Below are 16,688 nucleotides of genomic sequence, written 5' to 3' on the forward strand. Positions count from 1 at the left end.
GAGTTACTTGGGATGACTTCAGTTTTTCTCTCTGGAATTTGAATCAGGAACAAAATTGCCCAACATCTAAAAGCTCCCAGTCTGGAAGGAAAATTCCTAAGCCCTAAAGTAATAGTTTTCATTTATCATTCATATAATGTATGAACTACTGAAACTTAACATTTTCACATTCAACGTTTATGTTCAGGAATTCATTAGGTCCTAGAGTGCTATTCTTTTTGCCTAACTTTAAATATTTACATAACATTTGAATTAATTGTCTAATTAAAGTCTCACTCTAGGATGAAGTGAATAATTTTCTAGACTTCATCGCCTGCACTGTAGACTTACAGTGATTGCAACATAGGCACATAATTCACAAGCAGACATCTCCATAGCTGACATCAGGTTACGCAAGACTCATGCTGCTCTAAACACTTGCAAGCTACATGCAAGACTGAGGAAACACATAGCAAGAGATCACTTTGCTGTTTTAAATACCAAGGGCAAACGGTGGCCTACTCGTTAAACTCCTGCAACTTGCACAGCCCGACAGCACCTTTTGGCATGCGTTTTTTCTATGCATCTCACTATCTTCAGAGGAAAAGGGTCTTTTCCATTGCTCCAGTCAACAAGCCATGTTACACACTTTTTCTGCACTGCAGCACAACACGGTAGAAAACGAGTACCTAGCGGTACCAATCAAATGCTGAAATCTGGCAACAGTGGTGTGAATGTAGACTAAAATATGCTGTGAGAAAATGTCACCAGGCACAAACAAGCTTTCAGAATACCAAGTGCAGGAACTGCTAACATAACAAACATTAAGTGAAAATACACATGATTCCTTAAAAATATATAAATAAAAAACCCTGTCAACATGCAGGGAAGAGAGTAGGAGGAAAAGTGAGGGGAGGAGTAGATTTAGATTTTCTTGGGTTTGTGATCAAAATACAAATTTACTTGATTAGGAAAACAAACATCCATGGAGACTACTACAAAGCAAACAAGTTTAAGCAGAAGTCGTGTTTAGTGAGTTCCATAAAGGATTTTTAAAGCAACTAGAATGCTTTCCTTCCTATTCCCAGTAAATGCTTGGAGCTAATGTACATTTCAAAGATTGTCTTCTGTATTTTACTATTGCTCTCAAGAAAAACAGATGAGCCAAGTGAGCAAATGCATTATACACCTCACACTTCTGGACCTCAACATGGTACTGAAGTCTTCACATTTCAATATTATCATGACACGTAAACAAGCAAAGTACTCCTTTATACTAGAAATTCTTTAACAGTCCATGTTGAAAGCTGAGTTAAAGCAACGACAAACCCCTCACATCCACCAGCCTGCTACAAGCACCTTGCTAAACTCACTGCAATACGGAGTTTACAGCTGACCTGAAGTCTGTTTGGTAAAAGCTAATTTAAACTCGCCTCCATACACCACAGCTAGATCTTCTGGGGCACGATTCATGGCAAAAATGCAACATCATAAGTTATGGTGAAGATGAAAGGATTTTTGAATACTTTTCTAGATCATGCAAGCTTATCAGCACCCACCTACGAACATATGCTTTCTTCCATATGACACAAGTCTGCAAAATAACAATGGTGCAAACTTTATGTTTTAAAGAGAATAGCATAAAATTATCTACAGCTCACCTCCCCAAAACCTGAAGGACAGATTAGGTCAAAGAGGCAACCTGACCTCTTTGGTAGCCTTTCCTCATCTTATGATTCCTTGGTATAAAACCAGTACACAGCTGACAGATGCAGAAGACCTTTCAGCTGGCAGCCAAATAAATCGGTTTCACTTCAAAGCTATCCCACCATCATTAAGGTATTAACTTTTTTTTTTTTTTTAAACAAAGATCAGTGTTGAGGTTTTTTTTTTCCCCAGTTTCTTATCTTTTCAAACATTCACAGGTCATCAGCAACTTTATGCACAACTGGTCAAATGCAAGTTCTTCCTGCTTAGGAAAAGTAGCTAAAAAAAATCCTCAGAGCACACAGCCTTATTGCTTTGTGCAACTGTTCACTCCTTCGAGGGAGATGTCATTGCAAAATTGTACAAAATACTTTGTCTTCATCAGGTCTTTTACTCTTTTGCAGAAAATGTGAAGTTCATAAAATGCCCATTTCCTCTTCAGTTCATAAATTCACACACTTATGATCAACTCTTGAGAAGAAAAAAAGAGTTCAATTCCAATGTTAACTTTTTACACTGAAGAAACTTAAAATATATTCAATCCACATACAAAGTCAGACACTTTAAAGAGGCTGTACCTATGGAATAACTCGCAAGAACCCACTATTAGTTCAAAGCACCTTTTTTCCTGAACTTTTGTGTCTGATGCACAGAAGACACTACACCTTACTTGGTTTGTATCCTCTTATCATGATTTGTGCGTCACTAGCAATAAAAAAAGAGCCACATCCATCCAGTCTGGTGTGTGCCAATCACATCCGAAGACAAGAGAAAATTCAGACTGGGCAGGTTTCATAGGAGGTGACTTATTAACCACAGCACATCTGCCACAAACAAAGCTCTACCTGCATCTTGTGGTCAGAACCTGACCAAAGCTGACCAAATATTCACATCTAAATTAATGTATGTTGGCAGTCACAGATTTTGACCACAGACATTTAGTGTGCTTGCTGCAACACAGTTAATTTCAGCCCACTGCTTCTTATGATCTAATTCTTTATTGACATTCATCCAATTTAACAAAAGGTTACACAGTGGTATAGTAATACTGTTTCTACTTATTAAGTATAGTCTTCACAATGTTACATAATTATAGAACAAATAATTGCTTTTTTTGCATTTTACATTTGAATTAAATTACATTTCATTTCCATTTCTGCAAACTGAAGAGGAGGAAAAAGAAGTGACCCCATTAACTGCATGTCCACCATAAGGCTAAATACCACCTATTTGAAATGTACATGTGCGCTGTTCTCCAAACACGAGATAAACAATGTATGTGCACGTTTACAATTCTGTGGTTTTTATTTGTTTCCAGTCACACATACCAACTCGTCTGTACAGACCTGCTGGTCTGTGGGACCCTGACTGTTTCTGGAATGCTTTTAATATATTGAAATTGCGTTTGCCTATTTTCCTGACTCTGATCCCGAGTAACAGACCACAGTTACCAGATCAGTGTTGTCACATGCAGCTACCTTAAGATCACTTGGGCAAATGATACCTACTCCTGGTAATTTGAATATTTTTTTTAGGTTCTGAAAAAAAAAAAATAAATCTATATTTAAAAAAAAATTTTAAAAAAAATCTACCAACATTTCAGTTTGAGACCAGTTCTTAAAATACCGCCTATGGAGCAAAGTTCCTGCATGAAAATCTTAAAATCTTGCAGGAAAGTCAACTTGGAAACACATGATTTAGCTTTCATCTGCACCTTATCTTCTCTGAGCTGTTCTTTTACACTTCAGTCATCTACCAGCTCCTCAGTCTGTCTGGCACAACATCCATTTCTGATGCACTTGAAATGATTTAATTTAAATGATTTATTGTAGGCTCTCATATCCTTAGCAAATTGTTTCTCAGAATATCTTTTGGCCAGACTTATTATACTTTAAAATTTAATTTGCAATAGCTGGGGTTTTTTCCTTTCTATTTTCTTTGGACACAACTTCAACTTTTGAAAGATGTCTCCATGTTTCTAAGAGGTTCCTGAACTCTGCTATAAAACCCTCCTTGCCCCTGAAAAAAATAAAAAGTAGCGACAAGGAAAAAAAAGGAAGTTTTAGATAGGTGGTATACATTTAATCCGACTTTGAATTCAGTCTTTGAAGAGTCACTTTGCTACGTGCAGACTTCCTTATAACAAGCATTCTCACTTTTATGACTAGCAAATACAAAAGGCCGGCATGGGGACCGCAGCATTCAGCTCCCTGGCTCAGGTGTTACCAGTGAACTTCCAGTTCAACTCTACAAACATAACCATAGTTCAAACTTCTACTTACTGGAGTCAGGTAAGAACCAGCTTTGCTATCCCGGGCCCCATATCCAATGCACTGCAAACAACACTGATGCTTTCTTAAGCCACTTCCTTCCACAAATGTGAGACTGGTGTCAACAGGCTTCCTCCTCCGCAAACATTCATCAGGTCACCTCCACAGGAACAGGTTAGTGCTCCAAACATCAAGGCAATTTGTTAAATGTATTATTAACCAGGACTGGAACTCCTGCGAGTTACAGTGTTTCACAACGTGTTTTCTTTAAGAAATACATAGTCAAAGACTGCAAACAGAATGTAAACAAAGGATTTTGTTTTGTCCTTGATAAATCATGACATTTGGGGGCTTGACTGCTTCAGTTTATTAGAAGAATTAACTCTATCTTAAGTTACAGCCTATGCCAAGTATAAGTTCTCTATTGCCATCCTTACAATTAAAGACAGTCAGCTGGAGTTGAAAGGGACCTCTGGAGATCATCTAGTCCAACCCACCTGCTAAAACAAGTTCACCAGAGCAGATTGCACAGAAATGTGTCCAGGTGGGTCTTGAATGGCTCCAGAGAAGGAGACTCCGCAATCTCTCTGGGCAGCCTGTTCCAGTGCTCTGGAACCCTCAAAGTAGAGAAGTTTTTCCTCATATTAAGGTGGAACCTCCTGTGCTTCAGTCTGTGCCTGTTACCCCTCATCCTGTTGTTGGGCACCACTGAAAGGAGTCTGGTCCCACAGATCTGATTCAGCGATCATCACTTACTGATTTGTGTAGCTGCACTGCTGTTAATCCAGAAACACAGATAAATTTAACTTAAAATTAAGATAACTAATTATAGGTTGCTCCAAATACTTGTATAGACAAACTTCAAACTGAACAGTTTGACATGAAACTACCTATCTCTCTCTACATTGAGTTGTGGACACCAGGCAACAGCAGCAACTGTTGACCACTGAAAACAGTTCCCAAATGCAGATAGAGCATAAAGAAATCAGACTCACACTTACACTACATTTGTGATTTTCTTTTATCCCCATTCCCCCTCGACTAAGACTCTCCTCAGCCTAAAGATGCCACAACACAAATCCCGCTTCCTAGTGGTCCATGCTGACAACTGCCAGGGATTGTAGCATTGGAAAGGCTCAGTTAACAGCTAAAGCCCTTTAGAAAGAACAGAATTAAGTGAGCGTCAGCTGCAAATAACTCAACTGACACTGTTTTAACCTGATATGCTAAGGTGCACAACTAAGCCAAATCTTAAAACTAGTTCCCCATTTAACGGATTCTTTTCTGTGAAGAGTCACTCACTGTTCATTAGCAGACACAAAACCCTCATGTTATTACAACAGAACCATTAAAAGTAAATTCAGCTTCAGCAAAGGGGAAACAAAAAGCTGTATGTTTATTAAACTGACTTTCTAAATATCAACACTTGCTAAGCAGGTCATCATTACTGCATACAGTTCAATGAATGAAGCTGAAAAAAAAATCCTAGAACACAGGCTGTTGTTGAAATTATTAAATCAGTATTGAGTGGCAGAGAGTTTTGAGGCTTATAACTACTTTGGAAAAAGTTCATTTTTTAAACACTTATTCTCCATTCACTCCACCCAGCTTATGAATAAAGCCAAACCAGACCAGGCTGGATAAAAACCCAACAACCACCACTGTAAAGTCACAGTGATGAGCCGATACACATCCAGCTACAATTTTTATGCTCACAAATATTCAGCATTTTTAAAACATCAAGCAACGACTTACTCCTAAGCTAAGGAGCAATTAAAAAATTAAGTACAATGTGGTAAAGATAAGGAGGCATATTTAAACCCATTTTGTTAATAGTTACAACTCTAGGAAAAGAGAATTATTTTTGCCTTTTGGAAACAATATTTAATTTTAAGCTAGGTCTGTTCTCTTAGAATTATAAGCTTATTGATTTAAAATAACACCACTCAGCAATTTTGAATCAGCATTCTCGGCTTTAATTACAGCTGAAAGTCTGATCACCATGTCAGAAGCTACTGAATAATTGTATCAACTCTTTTTCCAGAGCTGTCCTTCATTAATTCAAAATTACCAGGGTTTGATAACACAATCTGTACTACTGACATTCTGTGACTTGTAACAGCCTGCTCATGTCAACTGAAAAAGGATAAGTTTCTTTGTCTGGTGAACTCCAGAGCTCCAGTGCTTTTCTCCCATGCTTGGCAGCACCTACTCCCTACAAATCCTTCTGGAGGTGCCCACCAAGCTCCTCTGACCTCTGCTGCCAAAGACTTCCCATGAACACTGTCCTCTTCCTCATCCTGCCTCACACAGACATACTTTATCATACGGGCTGAGGAATTTGACAGGGAGTGAGATACAGAAACTTATCTGCTGCCAGCAAACTGCTTCCAGGATAGGGGCATTGGAAAGGGAAACGGGTGAAGAGCGATTCAACACTCTTCAACACATTCCAGGCACTTGGGGTGGAGGGTGGGGGGAAGAGAAAGGCAACACCAACAATTCAGAATTTTAACATAATGAAAATAATGCCTTTAAAAGATATGCTGGCTGGGAAAGCTCCAATGAATCCACAACAGAAGTAATATCTACAGAAATTCTGCACAAGCTCAAGGCTCAGCAGCGTGCCTGAGGAAACAGGATCTTTACTTCAAGTGCCCTGTTCACATTTTAAAAGTCCGCACAAATTGGGATAAGCTTTCCTTACTACTGTGGATCATAGAAGTAGCAGCAATTCTGAAAGTATCCTAGGGTGATGTTTTCCTGTTTTACTTTAAAAGCTTCCCCATCCTCAACTGCTAAGCTCTCCTCCTCCAGCTTTCCATCACGGTGAGAAAAGCAGTGCAAGTGCTCAAGCTTAGTCCAGTCATGCCAGAGAAACAATCGTTTGGGCTCTTTTGAGACATGACAATTATCAGCTTGGTGCTACAGATACAGAGAACCAGGTTCTATTTTGTACAGGCAAACTGTTGAAAATTATGGTGGTTTTGAAATAATGATTAAAACCAAAACACAAGGAACAATGAAAAAACACTTTCACATGTGTAATAAAGCAACAGGAGCTACACAAAGCAATTGCTTTTTCAGGAGAAAGGCAACAACTGCAGAAACACTGAACAGGATCTCCTTTTATCTTTTTTTATGCATGTTTTCTTTGATTATTTTAGCTTGCACAATATATATACCACATTGTATTTTATTTGTTTATGAGTATCTGGGCAGAGCTCCAACGCTTTGATGCAACTGGTCACAGCGAAGAGCACCACTGTTACCTCCAGCACTCACAGGGGTTGAGACCAGCCAAGCAAAGAGGAACAGAGTTCCAGAAAGTTTCTTCACCTCAACAGGGAGGAAAAAGTCCAACAAATGAAGGACTTCAGAAAAAAGCAATCATCATAGTGATGAATGTAGTTATCTTACTCCAATCTTAATGAGAAAAATGCAGCATGCAGATACAGCATAAACAAACATTACTGTCTGCAGCTACAAATATTTACTGAGAAGATTAAGTCAAAGATTCAGATTTTTCTGCATTGAAACTTCTTACGCTAGGAACAAAAAAAAAAAAGCTTAAAACTGATTCACTGCAGAGAATGAGGTATCAGATTACACGGTTTTATGAAACGTGCATGAGCACAACTGTGTGTTTAATTTTATTTCTGTTACCAGACTGCAAGACCAATTTTTTTTTTTACCATTATTGACTGGAAACAGGCATTTAAGGCAGAAATACACTCATATCACGTATTCTGCTTCATCATTCATAAAGATAGATTTAGAGTCACTGACATTTGAAGAGCCCCACCTGCACAACTTCAATGTCCCCAATTAAAAAACTGACCAAAAGTTCACCCTGACCATGAGGCTCAGAGAAGACAATGAAGTCACATTCCACAGGAGGATCTCAGGCCTCTAAGACCCTGAAGTATGATCAGGGCTGGTAAGTGATGAAACACAGAGAATATAAGCTTCCCATGTTTGCATAAAATGCCATATATCCAGGAATAAACACTTACTAAACAGTTTCTGTCACTCAAGCCTGGGAACTGGTGTGCCTAAACTGATCTCAAGCCAACATTTACCTCAGTTCCTCTTGAACTAGAAGGGTGAGGGCCAGTTGAACAAGAGAGACCTATACTTGGTGTTGGTAAAACGGACAGATGTGTTGAAAGCAGCATTGGAGGGGGGAAAAAAAAAGGCAGCACTCAAGTACATGCTTAAAATAGTCCCACAAGCAACATCCAGCCTCTCTTCAGGCTTAGAAAATCCAGGGGCCCAAAAGCACCGAAACCAGCCTGGTTAGAAACGTGACCTTCAGCAGGGCTGCTGCGGTCATCCTGCAAAACAGATACGGTCACACATCCTGTTTGTGCACCCAAGAGAACAAGACACTAGGGTCTGATGCTTTAGTTAGGGTAGAGACAAAAGTTTTGGTTAACTTTACATTGGTAATACGCAACAATACTTTGGTAACTGTCCTGCTCTGCCCTACCTTGACATCTTCCCCAGTACTATGTGTAAGGGGATTTTACAAGTCTAATTTTTACAAAAATTTGAGTAATGCTAACCAGGACATAGAAAAGTGTTTCATATCATAGAAAGGAGTTACCTCTCAAAAAACATTAAAAAAAAAAAATCAACTTTATAAAGTCACTGAAACCAAAACTATAATTTTGTGAGATGGTTTCAGAAAATGGCTCCAACAGGTCCTTGAACATTTTAACAATTCAAGGTCTGAGCCCTCCTCACACAAGCCACATGGGACAGCAGTAGGTGAAGGGAACACAGCTTGCCAGCTGAGAGGCAAGTCTATTATATTTACCTAGGTTAAATGGTTGGGTAATGCTGCCATACTCTGTATTTCAGGGAAGGGTTGGGTTTTTTTTATTCAGAAAAATCAACCCAGGTGATAAATTTGAACACAGATTTTGATTAATCTTCCATCTTACTGTATTCTTGTCCCATTTGCTTTTAGCCTGTTCCTCAGACAGAGCAGGAAATAAGGAGGCAGTTGTTTTACTGTGTTCTCCTGTCCTTATAATGCGATGCACCAGATTGGAGTTATTGAATAAGCTCATAAGCCCCCAGGTTACATTCTTCTTCATCTGCAATCTTGCCTTTCAAGTCAGCTCTGCTCTTATTAAAAGGACCAGAGGCTGTTCTCGGGCATACCCCGTCTTTGAAGATGAAGCCCCAGCTACATTTTATGGAAAAGACCTCTCAGTTCATACCTATGCCAAACTGCATAGCAGGTTTAAACAATTACACAAGACAGTGGATTTCGATTCCAGGCTCCTCTTACTCAGTCTCAGGTTTTAAAATAATATTTTGCTTTCTGCTAAGGCACTCCTGAAATAAATGTTCCAAAGAGTGATGATCCAAAGGCATTAAAGAAAAAAGTTACAGCTTAAACAGCATGACAGGGATTATGAATAAAGAATCTCTTTCCATATGGAAAAAGTTTTTAAAATTTGACATTGCTTTTCAGTATGCATTAATCAGAAAGACAGTAGTGAATTCTGACTGCGTCAGAGAGGAGAGAATCAAAACTGTTGGGACATATTACAGAAAAGAACAATTGCAAAGAAGGAAGAACAATCCTATAGCTTCTTTTAAAACCTAATGATTAGCAGTGTTTTCTTAAATGGCTGGGAAAGTCTGCAGTTTGGAGTCAGCCACATGTTACTTATCAATGCTTCAAATGCAGGGTGAGTAAGAAAGGCCATGTCTGGTTCCTTTTGCAATGGGGAAAAAAAACACAACTCTTTTGAAGTCTTTCTGAGGGACTGATGGGGAAGAAAGTGTCAGGAAAAGGATCTGACAGGTTTTGCACAGTGAGGGGCAAAAAACCGTCTGGAGTAAAATCTCTTGTCTAAATTGAGCAAAGAGATAGAAACCTCTCCTTCAGCACTGGAGACGCCAGATAAAAAGTCTGAGGCTCCCTTGTATCTTTTTTTCCAGCCACACATTAATTCCTTTTTATGCTTTTTGCCAGGTTCTCATGTTACCAGGAGCCTGCAGGAGAGGCCAGTCCAGCACCGAAGGGAAGGCAGCCACGCTGAGGCTCCATGTACAGCAGCCTCCCAAGCTCCCAGCAAAACAACTTGTATTTTAAACACCCCAGGCACCACAGAGACTTCAATTTAAAGGTGGAAGTGATCACCTGAATGAACTTAAAGCAAAAGTCAAAGGATCAAGAAGTTACTCTGTTTCTTGACATGAAATGCATTATAGATGAACATGTCACTGCCAATATTGCTGGTTTGCTCTGGGACAGGATTTCTCTCCTCTATTTTCAGTTCCGTGCAAATAAATAACCTGAGAAATTCTACATTGCCCGCAGTGTAAGCATAAATACCCACCAGCAGGTCAAGAACTAGACACGTTTCATTTTTCCCAGCACTGTAAGTTGCTCTGCCCTTTCTTTTAAATTCCCACGGTCTTGAAGGCACCAATCAAAAAGAAAAGACACATTATTTTTCTCCTCAGTCACAAAGATAACTTCTTGATATAACCAATCTCTAGAAGCTGTATTAAAAGTAGAAATTTGAGATTAATTCTATATAAATTATACTTCTATCTGTATCAAACTGCTTTTGCATGTTAAAAACAGCTAAAAATATGCAAACTCGACATTAACTCAACAGGGCAGAAAACTCGAGTTCACTACATCACTCACAAGTAACAATTTCATGTTGTTTTACTGGAAGAAGGCATCTCGTCACTGTTCAATTGGAAGTAGACACAAGCGTGCAGTAAGCTTTTATTAATAAAAGCCATTGTCTTTGCACTTTGATAAACTGTTTTAACTCCTTCCTTGCTTCTGCCTCATGGCCTTGCATTTGCAAGGTATGTGTGGCATTTCATGGGTAATATTTCACAGCAAATAAAAGAGAAAAAAATTTCTCCAGCTGAAAAAAAAACCCACAAAGAATCCTACCCAGGTGTTAGCAAGGGGATTATTTTAATATAGTCCTTTTAGTTACATAACAGGCATGAAAACACAAGTTGTAACACTCTGTCTTAATTAAGGACTGGGGAGGTGTGGAAAACACTGGTAGAAAAAAACACCCTTCAGATAAGAGGTTAGGCATTAAAATCCCTAGAAGACTGCACTGCAAGCATGTTTGCTACTTATTATCATAAAAATGAAAACCATAACACAATATGTGCTGGCTATACCACAGTAACTCTGGCAAGACATAATAGTCAAAAGTTTCTGTAAAAGGTATGAAAAAAAACCAAAACAAGCCCAAAACAAAAAACAGTTCCTCACTTGTAAAACAAAGGCTACTGCTCAGTTTCTGCTGTCTTCATACTCCTCCTTTTGCATCTTTAGAAACTGTACACATAAGGGTTAAATAACGTACTGAAGTCTAGTAATTACTGTGATTAATGTCAAAGCTGCAAGCAACACATTCACTCATCTTTGATGATACTTCTCATCAGCTGGTCCCTGTACCCCCTTGTACAAACAGGTAATAACCACCTCACTGTGGCTGGAACTTGCAGGAAACCTCGATATCCTTACACATAAGAAGTTCCATTACACAGAGTCAATATTATGCAGTATTGTTCAGACTCTTGCACATACACCCAAGCCAAGGTACACTTTCAGCCACAAAAGTATTTCGCACAACATTAATGAGATTAAAGCTGTGTGGGTGTTTATTTCTTTGTTTGTTTTTGTCTGTGCTTTTTAATAAAACCACTTTAAAGTGAAGGTTTGCTGATTCAATTCCCGTCCTCCCTCTTAAAATCATTACACTAAATGATGAGCAAGAATACGGCCAAGAATTCAGACAGTAAAATGTTGTGAGTACCTTGATTTCTTTTCCACAGCTCTCCTTGCTTTAGTAATGTCGTGGACCTGTAAAACAGAAGAAAGAGATTACTGACTCCTGGTAGGTTTTTCAATATTACTGGAATATGCTTGAAACTTAAGAAAGGAGTTACACGACATTTAGTCTCTTTCAGAATGTTTTATTGAATTGCATTTGACTTTGTTATCATATAATGCATTTTTCATATTAGAAGATATCAAAAGAAAGTCTTACGTGATAGCATCTAGTTGGGAATCTCACCATTTTGCCTCATGCACGCTGGATTACAAATCAGAAAGTGAAATCCAGCCTACCTGCTGCATTTTTAAAGTAGAGCATAGCAGCCACGGTGCATGATTCCTCTGCTAACCCAGCAGAAGCTGAAGTGGGGAGCAGCCGCTGTGCTGCCGAGCGGGTGGGGAGCTGGGGAAAGGAACACAATCTGGCTCTTTGAAGGTTGACAACTGGTGGTGGGCAAAGTTCATCAGGAAATAACTGCCTTGCTCTGACCCCTTCCCACCACTGAGCAGCTACAGCTTCTCCTTTTGCCTTCAACTTCTAACATGAAAGTAAAATGAGTAAATAAAATAGCAATTGTTTGCTTCCATGGTCTTTCGTCTTCTCTGTCTTTGAGTTTTCTAGAGTTAAGCCTGACAAATCTATTTTCATCATCTTCCCTTTTCCCTCAGCTGCTCCTCCAAGGAAAAACAGTCTTTTCCTGGGGGATGAGGGCCAGACCCCTTGATTTCATACATGCATACAAAACATATGCTACATTTTCCTTTTTAAGATCTATACATTGCAAATTAGACATTTTATGCATTGTGAAAACACTGAGCTCAACCCACCATCAGGCACAGGCAGCACTTCTCACCAACCTGTTAAGCCCTTTTTATTCATCAGGTTGCAGCAGCCTCTTTCAATCATCACCAGCTTTTCCTTGTTATTCTTTCATGACTTTAGCATAGTACTCTCAATCACTACTGCTTAGGTATTCTCAGTATATTGCACTACTAATACTTCACAATTTACGTGTTTCAGCAGGCTGGCTATCCCCTATCCCCATCATCACTAAAGGCCGAATTATTCAGTATTCTCAGTGAATTTCAGCTGTAAGGAATTGACTTCCAAAACAACAACATGCACAGGAAGAAGGCAAGTAGAATTATACAAAATTAATGCAAGACATCATTGTCACAAGATACTCTGAAAAAAAATCCCAAAGCTTCCAAAAGAATCACAGTTAAAATAACATTATTGCATGTGTGCTGAAATAGTCTGTTTTCCCTGAATTACTTTTTTAACAGAATGTCAGTTCTCACTCGAGAAAAAAAAGTTGCCATAAATATGGTACTGTTTTCAGCAAGTTTGCACTTAGGAATGAACAATGTACTTGTACTCAGTACTAATAGAGGTAAACAGCCACAAAACAATTTCATCTGCATTTAGACCTGACAAGAATACAGATTCAGGGGACAGAATCAGCTCTAGCCAGGTGTTCTGCATGGAGTTTAGGCATATTTGCTTATTTTGCTGTCCTGCCAACTGCTCCCTGGAGCAGCACACAAAGCCATGGCAGCGACCAGGGAAGAGCGTTGGCATCAAAACGTCACGTCAGAGCAGGAACCCTCCACAGCATCAGGAATTTAAACACTTTAACGTGACTGTTTATTCTTGGCATGAGTACGGTTTATTTTTCATCTACTTCACACTGCTAGAGATAAGGGAATGCTATTTCTATGCAAGTTCCCGATACGTTATTTTAAGCACAGCCATCACTCACACAAAGACATCCCATCTTGCAGGCTAGCAACTCCTCTTTCCAGAGGGCGTCGGCAGAACACTCCCAGACAGGAAAATTTATTCTCCTTCCCAATTTCAAAAAAACTCTCATTATTAAAAAACGAGACAAAACCAAGAAAACCTTGACAATTGTGACACTACTATGACATTTGGTGCCATGACCTAATTCATTCTGCTTAATCCATCGGGGTCTTTTCATCCCACTCTACTCACTTCTTGACTAAGGGCAGGAAACTCTTTTGATGTAGGCACCAGTCAGCCATCGTCTTCACTGCAATTAGCACTGCTTAGGATGTGTTCTCAGCTCTTATTAATTCACTAAATGCCTCTATGGCCAAAATAAAGTTATACATCCAGTAACAAAGGATGCAGATCATATCAAGAATGGGAAAAAGAAAATCTGAAAAGGAATAACAGTGACACAGTAAGGAACCAACTCAAAGGCAGCCCTCAGATCATGGAAAATAATAACAAATACATTCTTTGAGGAATACAGATATGACAGCAGTAAGATAAATATTGAACGTGAGCATCTTCAAAAAATTTGGAATACTCTGAATTAATGCATATATCAGAAATCAGACATATTACACAAATCCTAATAGGATATTGAAAATGCATGTACGAATTAAATGTTAAACGAAGGCTTCAGCCTGTAGGGAAAAAGTATTTGTGTGTCAGAGATACCATCACTCTTCTTGAGAATTACAGAGCTATCTTCTCCCCTGCTCAGAGAAGCAACATTTTAGAGCTGCATCCAGAAACTGTGAGTAATCACAATGACAGATAGTCAAGGAACTGATGGGATATCCCAAAGAAACACCCGTTGGAACGAAAACAATCTTCTTCAACTACTTATATTATAATGGCTGCTCAGTATGCATTAGGAAAATACACTTCTGGTTTGAATCCAAACCTTGAGTATGGAAAGCAAAGCCCTAGTAAATATTTAAGAGAATTTTGAGTTCCAAACTAAAGAGCTGGCAACTAATTTCTTTTTTTAACAAACAAAACCATCAAAAGATTGTGCAACTCTAAGAGCTCTTAAGGAAACAATTGGGAATTTTTCATAACATGGTATTTCCTTATACCACTGACCACAGGAATGCAAACAGTCCCACCAAACAGAGATTTCTTCATTGGAAACAACTGACAATCTAACCATGTTTCCATCTTTTCCACTCTTAGCGCTGAGCATACAAAATAGATGATATAATAGGATACAGAAGCATCATACCAGGGCCACAAGATACATTTACTAAAACACAGCACCTGAGAGGCTTTACAAAACTATATTTCCTAAGGGTTAAAGAGAACTTGTGTTTAATTATCAGGCATTTTTGTCTAATGAAAATTTATTTTTCTGCTGCAATTTCTACTTATTTGTTAGATTGCCCCAAAATACTGTTAGCATCCCTATCAACCGGAACAGACTCCTATCCCCAACCCCCAACCATAACTTAGTAGTTTATCAGACTCAATCTTGCAGAATTCCCTGACAGTAAAACAGGTGATACTAACAAGGAGCACTGGTATGAAAACACTGGTTGTCACTCAACTTGCCAAGTGGAACTAGAAACAATACTACTGGTAGTACACCTCTTGTGCATTATGCAATATCCACCAAGTTGGGGAGGAAATCTTTTCATCAGACTAACTTCTCTGCTTGGGATTATTTGAGCAATGTCAACTGACACTATGAATCCCCCTAAAGGAACCTAGAGATGTTGGTGGATCTGTCTGGGCAATGGCACCCTCAGTACTCACTGTCTACCAGCCTCGAAACGCCACATGAGGAGAGCAAGTATGAGACATATACCAAAAGAAAGGCAAAACAGGCCTTACAGAGGGATTTAATTTTCTTAACAAGTCGCTATTATGGACAAGTCGCTATCATGGACAAGGCAATTCACACCCTGTGCCAAGCTGCATGCTGCAAAGAGAGAAAAAGAGAACAAAAGCAACTGCAAAAACAGAGAGTATTGTCAGAACTCAGGAAGGCACCAGGAATCCTAAAAGGTACCAATCATCTGCACCCTGACAATTATCTGTCATTGCAAATTTGCAACTCAGTTAAGCCAAGATTTTAATCAGGGCTACAACTGTACTTAATTCTCACTGTTGCAGCTAAAGGAAAGTAAGGGGAACAAGTCATAAAAACAGAACAACACTGAAATGTGCTACAGAGACCAAATTGTTTTCAGAAGGAAAAACCAAACCAAACAAAACCCATTAAAGAAAAAGCATTATGAGTTAGTGTGCCGAACAAGTCAAGAATTTTGGATGGTGGAAAAGACAGACAAGTGTCTTAACTTCAGATAGAGATGTTAAAAGACCTTGCTCATGTGGGAGGGTGTTTACAATCTATGGCAGAGGGATTATTACCCTGGTAGTCAAGGAAACCACTCTTACAATTACAACATTTCAAATTTTGGAATTCCCCTTTTAGGAGGGAACACGCAAAAATCCTCCGTGTTATTCAAAAAGGAGAATGGGATATGGCTCTTGTGTCCCACATGCAGACAAACAGGGCCAAAAGCTTTGACAAATTTGTCCCAATAGCACCATGGATGAAGAGGTCACCATCACAAATAAAATGTGTCTATACTGTACTTTAGTCTTCCAAGATGATAAATGATAAAATGCCATTGCAATTCTCCACTAGAAAATTTTCCACATACAAAACCATTTTCCAGGACTTACTGAACAAGCAGCTAAAAATTTCAAGCGAGGCTTTATTTGAACTATTGCATTTCTGGACCCTTTCTTTCAAAGAGATGCACACTGAACTCTCAAAGTGCTGAGCTTTTGTTCTTGGTCTTAAAGAACTCAGCTTTTCTGAAGTTACAAACATATGAATCTTTGCCTCCTTTTTAAGTGATGCTGAAGATCTAAACATAAATTATAAAATGTAGCAGCTTAGTTTAATTACATATAATACTGCAAAAATAATTTTTCCAATTATCTTAACTAGATAACAAAGAAAAACAAACAAAACCCCCTATCAGCTGATTTGCCAAAGTCTGTGCTGAGATTTAGAAGACTACTCAAAAACTATTTTTTGTTTGTATTACTGTCAGTGTCCTCGATAAAGACATGCACTAAA

General features: G+C 38.8%; 1 protein-coding gene across 17 annotated transcripts in view; it reads right to left on the bottom strand.

The window, feature by feature from the left end:
* Positions 1 to 16,688, bottom strand: part of ADD3 (adducin 3) — a 112,343-nt gene that overhangs the window by 55,140 nt on the left and 40,515 nt on the right. For 13 of the 17 annotated variants that reach the window (XM_021295861.2, XM_065067062.1, XM_065067065.1 and 10 more), the window contains one exon: positions 11,780 to 11,826. The exons of 2 other annotated variants lie outside the window; for them this stretch is intronic. The gene's annotated coding sequence lies outside the window, so the exon portion shown is untranslated. Of the gene's footprint in view, positions 1 to 11,779; positions 11,827 to 12,093; positions 12,299 to 16,688 lie in introns of those variants that run through there. 2 more of the 17 variants (XM_065067068.1, XM_065067058.1) reach the window with 2 other exon arrangements.

Source organism: Columba livia, chromosome 6 (genome assembly GCF_036013475.1).
Source record: "Columba livia isolate bColLiv1 breed racing homer chromosome 6, bColLiv1.pat.W.v2, whole genome shotgun sequence".
Classification (NCBI taxonomy): domain Eukaryota; kingdom Metazoa; phylum Chordata; class Aves; order Columbiformes; family Columbidae; genus Columba; species Columba livia.